The sequence below is a fragment of the Mugil cephalus genome, chromosome 2, assembly GCF_022458985.1.
Source record: "Mugil cephalus isolate CIBA_MC_2020 chromosome 2, CIBA_Mcephalus_1.1, whole genome shotgun sequence".
Taxonomy (NCBI): Eukaryota; Metazoa; Chordata; class Actinopteri; order Mugiliformes; family Mugilidae; genus Mugil; species Mugil cephalus.
Window position 1 is genome coordinate 28,830,199 of NC_061771.1, and position 7,623 is coordinate 28,837,821.

At 48.3% G+C, this 7,623-nt stretch overlaps 1 protein-coding gene and 6 non-coding genes across 8 annotated transcripts in view; 4 read left to right on the forward strand and 3 right to left on the reverse strand.

Annotated features, from left to right (window-relative positions):
- LOC125001704 (B-cell receptor CD22-like) overlaps positions 1-7,623 on the reverse strand; it is a 39,108-nt gene that overhangs the window by 28,146 nt on the left and 3,339 nt on the right. The gene's annotated exons all lie outside the window — the stretch shown is intronic.
- trnag-ucc lies at positions 1,457-1,529 on the forward strand. The gene has a single exon. It is a non-coding gene; the product is annotated as a tRNA-Gly (tRNA).
- On the reverse strand, positions 1,720-1,801 carry trnas-aga. Its single transcript has one exon. It is a non-coding gene; the product is annotated as a tRNA-Ser (tRNA).
- Positions 2,661-2,732, forward strand: trnaa-ugc. Its single transcript has one exon. It is a non-coding gene; the product is annotated as a tRNA-Ala (tRNA).
- trnas-aga lies at positions 3,666-3,747 on the reverse strand. The gene has a single exon. It is a non-coding gene; the product is annotated as a tRNA-Ser (tRNA).
- trnaa-ugc lies at positions 6,659-6,730 on the forward strand. The gene has a single exon. It is a non-coding gene; the product is annotated as a tRNA-Ala (tRNA).
- Positions 7,380-7,451, forward strand: trnag-ucc. Its single transcript has one exon. It is a non-coding gene; the product is annotated as a tRNA-Gly (tRNA).

The following is a 7,623-nucleotide window of genomic DNA, read 5'->3' on the forward strand; positions in this document are numbered from 1 at the left end:
CCAGATCAAACAAGGCCAAGAACAAGCTTCTGTGGCAGAGCACTTTCTAAAACTTGTTATTGTTTGAAAAAACAGTCCCCGCAGTACAACATGAGTGGGGTGTGGGTGAGTGAGGACAGTGTTGGCATGAATATGCCAGAATGATCACAGGAAGGAAGAAAGGCAAACCCACCAACAGTCCGAAGCTGCCCCCCACCTCCTCTAACATCCTCATTCACAAACCTGGCCCCTCACCCCCGCATTTCCCAAACTACCACGCTCATCATGACTAGCCAGTTGAGAAAGCAGGTAGACCCCAAACCCGGGACCCGATCAGCAAGGGGCCCGAGGACAATACAAATCAACCCAGGATTTCTGAAGGGGTGTGCAGAGCTTGTGTAGAACATTACGCTAAAGTAATTTAAGTGTAATACTTGTCTTGTTGTGCAAGAACAGGATCGAGAGGAATGTCCTGCAGTACGCAGTGAAAAGCTGAAAATGATCAGTGAAAAGAATCAGTGGGACTCACCCACAAAGGCCAACCCTTCCTCTAATGTTCCCATTTACACTGCGTCTTCCCACTCCAAGTGACACAATTTAGTGGGCTAGCAATTAGCGTGTGCACAAACCGAGGCAAACCAGTAACCTTCCTACAGCTCTTTGCTGACATCAAACCCAAGAAATGCACAAGGTGCGACCTGATTGCACTGCAGTTTGCCGTGTCATTTTACACCCTTGCACAGGGGATGTAGCTCAGTGGTAAGCGCAAAGCTTTGCATGTATGAGGCCCCGGTTCAATCCCCGGCATCTCCAGCTTTAGCTTGCTGTCTCAATGTTTTTTAACACCCGCATGGAGACCCAAGCGACAACTGACGACCAACTGTGTCTTCTTTGTCCTAGCGTAGCAATCTCTTCCTTGCCCCTGAGAGGGGGGACGAGGGCTGTGTCTGAACATTACTGGCATGAAAGTGGTCAGAATGATCAGAGAAAGGAAGGGGTAACCAGGTAATTTGGGCCTTTAACAAAGGGGAGTTAGCGGCTCTAATGACTGAATTTAAGCGGTATCAAAGGCAGGTTGGAGAACTGTTGATTCAGCTACAGTGGACAATTGCAGGCCATGAAAGCTGGACAGGGCAAGGGGAGGGCAGAGTGAACAACCAGTGTTTTATGACCAGGCAACGTTGTCCCAAGCTTGCTCAAAGGTGTGCACATAGCTTCAGCAGCACATTTCTTTCTAAAAACTTGTTGCTGTTGTGGAAGAACAACCTTTCCTCCAGTGCTCCCGTTTACACCTTGGCTACGGCCTTGTGACAAAGTTAGTAGGCCAGCAATTAGTGCAGTATACAAACAGGTGGAATCTAGTCCATCTCAACACTGACAGAAATGCACAGACCTTTTGACCAAGATCAAACTTTTAAGCCCGTGCTCTCCAACACGGCGATGTGCGCTGATTTTGTCCAAAGATCCCCTGTCTGTAGCGTTGGTGGTAATAGTGGTGAGCATAGCTGCCTTCCAAGCAGTTGACCCGGGTTCGATTCCCGGCCAACGCAGCGTTCTTTTTGTTTAGCCTAAAGGACTGTAAAGATGAGCAAATAAGCAATTAGTGCTGTACCCCGAACAGATACAGTGCGCAGCAACTAGCTGTGATGCCGCCAATCATACTGTGAAGTGTTGAGTACAATTTTGCAAAACATACTCATACATCTGTTGAGGTGCATTTGAAAGAGAAAAACAGCCACTCGTTGTCGGCAGGATTCGAACCTGCGCGGGGAAACCCCAATGGATTTCTAGTCCATCGCCTTAACCACTCGGCCACGACAACACCCTTCCCATAGCTCGGATGGGGAATTTTCGCTTTTTTTATTTGTTTTAAGCAAAATGCAAGCAACGAGGACCATAATCTGGGAGATGGACCACCCCTCCCATTTCCAAAAAACTAAAATTCTTATCATAAAGCCAGGTGAGACAACTGCTAACCACAGAGCCAGATCCCGCAGGCCAAGAACAGGCCCGGGCAGAGCCTTTCTAAGACTTGTTATGTTAAGAAAACGGTCCTCATACAACATGAAATGGGGGGGGTGAGTGAGGAGCATGTTGGCATGAATTGCCAGAATGATCACGGAGAGAAAGGCACGACCAACACCCAAGCTGCCCCCACCTCCTCTAACATCCTCATTCACACCTTGGCCCCTCACCCCCGCATTTCCAACTACCACGCCATCTGACTAGCCTGAGAAAGCAGGTAGACCCACCGGACCCCGGATCAGCAAGGCCAGAGGACAATACAAATCAACCCGGATTGCGAAAGGGGTGTGCAGAGCTTGTGTAGAACATTACGCTAAAGTAAGTTTAAAGTGTAATACTTGTCGTTGTTGTTGCAAGAACAGGATCGAGAGGAATGTCACTGCAGTACGCAGTGAAAAGCTGAAAATGATCATGAAAAGAATCAGTGGTACTCACACCCACAAAGGCCAACCCCTTCCTCTAATGTTCCCATTTACACTGCGTCTTCCCACTCCAATGACACAATTTAGTGGGCTAGCAATTAGCCTGTGGGACAAACCGAGTGCAAACCAGTAAACCTTCCTAAAAGCTCTTTGCTGACATCAACCCGGGGAAAGCACAAGGTGCACCAAAATTGCACTGCAGTTTGCCGTGTCATTCTTACAAACCCCTTTCACAGGGATGTAGCTCAGTGGGAGAGCGCATGCTTTGCATGTATGAGGCCCCGGGTTCAATCCCCGGCATCTCCAGCTTTAGCTTGCTGTCTCAATGTTTGTTAACACCCGCATGGAGACCCAAGCGACAACTGACGACCAACTGTGTCTTCTTTGTCCATAGCTGTAGCAATCTCTTCCTTGCACTGAGAGGGGGGACAGGGTGTGTCCTGGAACATTACGGCATGAAAGTGGGCAAATGATCAGAGAAAGGAAAGGTGGAACCAGGGCAATTGGCCTTTTAACAGGTGAGTTAGCGGCTCTAATGACTGATTTAAGCGGTACATAGGCAGGTTGGAGAACTGTTGATTCAGCTACGAGTGGACAATTGCAGGCCATGAAAGCTGGACAGGGCAAGGGCAGGCAGAGTGAACAACATGTTTGATGAAACCAGGGAACGTTGTCCCAAGCTTTTCTCAAGGTGGCACCCGAGCTTCAGCAGCACATTTCTTTCTAAGACTTGTTGCTGTTGTGGGAAAAACAACCTTTTCCTCCAGTGCTCCCGTTACACCTTGGCTACGGGCCTTGTGACAAAGTTTAGTAGGCCAGCAATTTGTGCGTATACAAACAGGTGGAATCTAGTCCATCTCAACACTGACAGAAATGCACAGACCTTTTTACCAAGATCAGAACTTCAAGCCCGTGCTCTCAACACGGCGAGTGCGCTGATTTTGTCCAAAGATCCCCTGTCTGTAGCGATGGTGGTATAGTGGGGGAGCAAGCGCCTTCCAAGCAGTTTTACCCGGGTTTTGATTCCCGGCCAACGCAGCGTTCTTTTGTTTAGCCTAAAGGACTGTAAAGATAGCAAAACAAAATGGATTAAGTTTGCAATTAGTGCTGTACACGAACAGATACAGTTCGCAGCAACCAGCTTGACGCCGCCAATAGTACTTTTAACGTGTTGAGTACATTTTCGTATACAACTCATACATCTGTTTGAGGGTGCATTGAAAGAGAAAAACAGCCACTCGTTGTCGGCAGGATTCGAACCTGCGCGGGGAAACCCCAATGGATTTCTAGTCCATCGCCTTAAACCAATCGCCACGACAACGCCCTTCCATAGCTCGGGATGGGGAATTTTCGCTTTTTTATTTGTTTGAGCAAAATGCAGAGCAACGAGGACCATAATCTGGGAGATGGACCACCCCTCCTCCGCATTTCCCCAAAAAAATAAAATTCTTATCATGAAAAGCCAGGGGAACAACTGCTAAACCCATCAAGAGCCAGATCAGCAAGGCCAGAGAACAGAGCTTCTGTGGCAGAGCACTTTCTAAGACTTGTTTTTTGTTGAAGAAACAGGTCCTGCAGTACAACATGAGTGGGTGTGGGGTGAGTGAGGAGCAGTGTTTGGGATGAATATGCCAGAATGATCACAGGAAGGAAGAAAGGCACCGCCCAACAGTCCGAAGCTGCCCCCACCTCCTCAACATCCTCATCACACCTTGGCCCCCCCACCCCCCGCGCCCCACCATTCCAAACACACGCTCATCATGACTACCAGTTGAGAAAGCAGGGAGAACCCCCCGGACCCGGGTCAGCAAGGCCAGAGGACAATACAATATCAACCCAGGATTGCTGAAGGTGTGGGCAAGCTTGTGTAGAACATTACGCTAAAGTAAGTTTAAGTGTAATACTTGTCGTGTTGTGCAAGAAAAAGGATCGAGAGGAATGTCACTGCAGTACGCAGTGAAAAGCTGAAAATGATCATGAAAAGAATCAGTGGTACTCACCCACAAAGGCCAAAACCCCCTTTCCCCTAATGTTCCCATTTACACTGCGTCTTCCCACTCCAAGTGACACAATTTATGGCTAGCAATTAGCGCTGTGCACAAACCGAGTGCAAACCAGTAACCTTCCTACAGCTCTTTGCTGACATCAACCCCCAAGAATGCACAAGGTGCGTACCTGGTTGCACTGCAGTTCGCCGTGTCATTCTTACACCCTTGCACAGGGGATTAGCTCAGTGGTAGAGCGCATGCTTTGCATGTATAGGCCCCGGGTTCAATCCCCGGCATCTCCAGCTTTAGCTTGCTGTCCCCAATGTTTTTTTAACACCCGCATGGAGAACCCAAGCGACAACTGACGACCAACTGTGTCTTCTTTGTCCCATACTGTAGCAATCTCTTCCTTGCACTGAGAGGGGGGAACGAGGGTGTGTCTGGAACATTACTGGCATGAAAGTGGTCAGAATGATCAGAGAAAGGAAAGGTGGTAACCAGGGAATTGGCCTTAACAGTGAGTTAGCGGCTCTAATGACTGAATTTAAGCGGTATCATAGGCAGGTTGGAGAAATGTTGATTCAGCTACAGTGGACAATTGCAGGCCATGAAAGCTGGACAGGGGGAAGGGCAGGCAGAGTGAACAACCATGTTTGATGACCAGGCAAAAGTTGTCCCAAGCTTGCTCAAGGTGTGCACAGAGCTTTTAGCAGCACATTTCTTTCTAAGACTTGTTGCTGTTGTGGAAGAACAACCTTTTCCTCCAGTGCTCCCCGTTTACACCTTGGCTACGGCCCCTTTTGACAAAGTTTAGTAGGCCAGCAATTAGTGCTGTATACAAACAGGGGGAATCTAGTCCCACTCAACAGCTGACAGAAATGCACAGACCTTTTGACCAAGATCAAACTTCAAGCCCGTGCTCTCAACACGGGGACTGGCGCTGATTTGTCCAAAGATCCCCTGTCTTTTAGCGTTGGTGGTATAGTGGTGAGCATAGCTGCCTTCCAAGCAGTTGAAACCCGGTTCATTCCCGGGCCCAAAGCAGCGTTCTTTTGTTTAGCCTAAAGGACTGTAAAGATGACAATACAAAGTGGATTAAATTTGCAATTAGTGCTGTACACGAAACAGATTTCAGTTCGCAGCAACCAGCTGTGACGCCGCCAATAGTACTTAACGTGTTGAGTACAGTTTTCGTATACAACTCATACATCTGTTTTGAGGGTGCATTTGAAAGAGAAAAACAGCCACTCGTTGTCGGCAGGGTTCGAACCTGGCGGGAAACCCCAATGGATTTTCTAGTCCATCGCCTTTAAACCCCTCGGCCACGACAAACCCCCTTTCCCTACTCGGGATGGGGAATTTCGCTTTTTTATTTGGTTTTGAGCAAAATGCAGAGCAACGATGGACCATAATCTGGGAGATGGACCACCCCTCCTCCGCATTTTCCAAAAAACTAAAATTCTTTTCATGAAAAGCCAGGTGAGACAACTGCTAAACCCATCAAGAGCCAGATCAGCAAGGCCAGAGAACAGAGCTTCTGTGGCAGAGCACTTTCTAAGACTTGTTATTGTTGAAGAAAACAGGTCCTGCAGTACAACATGAGTGGGGTGTGGGGTGAGTGAGGAGCAGTGTTGGCATGAATATGCCAGAATGATCACTGGAAGGAAGAAAGGCACCGACCAACAGTCCAAAGCTGCGCCCACCTCCTCTAACATCCTCATTCACACCTTGGCCCCTCACCCCCGCATTTCCCAAACTACCACGCTCATCATGACTAGCCAGTTGAGAAAGCAGGTAGACCCACCGGGACCCGGATCAGCAAGGCCAGAGGACAATACAACATCAACCCCGGACTGCTGTAGGTGTGTGCAGAGCTTGTGTAGAACATTATGCTAAAGTAAGTTTAAGTGTAATACTTGTCGTTGTTGTGCAAGAACAGGATCGAGAGGAATGTCACTGCAGTACGCAGTGAAAAGCTGAAAATGATCAGTGAAAAGAATCAGTGGTACTCACCCACAAAGGCCAACCCCTTCCTCTAATGTTCCCATTTACACTGTGTCTTCCCACTCCAAGTGACACAATTTAGTGGGCTAGCAATTAGCGCTGTGCACAAACCGAGTGCAAACCAGTAACCTTCCTACAGCTCTTTGCTGACATCAATTCTACTGTGGACCATGCAACATCAGCCCAAGAATGCACAAGATTGCACTGCAGTTCACCGTGTCATTCTTACACCCTTGCACAGGGGATGTAGCTCAGTGGTAGAGCGCATGCTTTGCATGTATGAGGCCCCGGGTTCAATCCCTGGCATCTCCAGCTTTAGCTTGCTGTCTCAATGTTTGTTAACACCCGCATGGAGACCCAAGCGACAACTGACGACCAACTGTGTCTTCTTTGTCCCTAGCTGTAGCAATCTCTTCCTTGCCCTGAGAGGGGGGACGAGGGCTGTGTCTGCAACATTACTGGCATGAAAGTGGTCAGAATGATCAGAGAAAGGAAAGGTGGTAACCAGGTGAGTTAGCGGCTCTAATGACTGAATTTAAGCGGTATCATAGGCAGGTTGGAGAACTGTTGATTCAGCTACGAGTGGACAATTGCAGGCCATGAAAGCTGGACAGGGGCAAGGGCAGGGCAGAGTGAACAACCAGTGTTTGATGACCAGGCAACGTTGTCCCAAGCTTGCTCAAGGTGTGCACAGAGCTTCAGCAGCACATTTCTTTCTAAGACTTGTTGCTGTTGTGGAAGAACAACCTTTTCCTCCAGTGCTCCCGTTTACACCTTGGCTACGGGCCTTGTGACAAAGTTTAGTAGGCCAGCAATTAGTGCTGTATACAAACAGGTGGAATCTAGTCCATCTCAACAGCTGATAGAAATGCACAGACCTTTTGACCAAGATCAGAACTTCAAGCCCGTGCTCTCAATACGGCGATGTGTGCTGATTTTGTCCAAAGATCCCCTGTCTGTAGCGTTGGTGGTATAGTGGTGAGCATAGCTGCCTTCCAAGCAGTTGACCCGGGTTCGATTCCCGGCCAACGCAGCGTTCTTTTGTTTAGCCTAAAGGACTGTAAAGATGAGCAATAGAGCAATTAGTGCTGTACACGAACAGATACAGTGCGCAGCAACTAGCTGTGATGCCGCCAATCATACTGTGAATGTGTTGAGTACAATTTTTGCATACATACTCATACATCTGTTTGAGGGTGCATTTG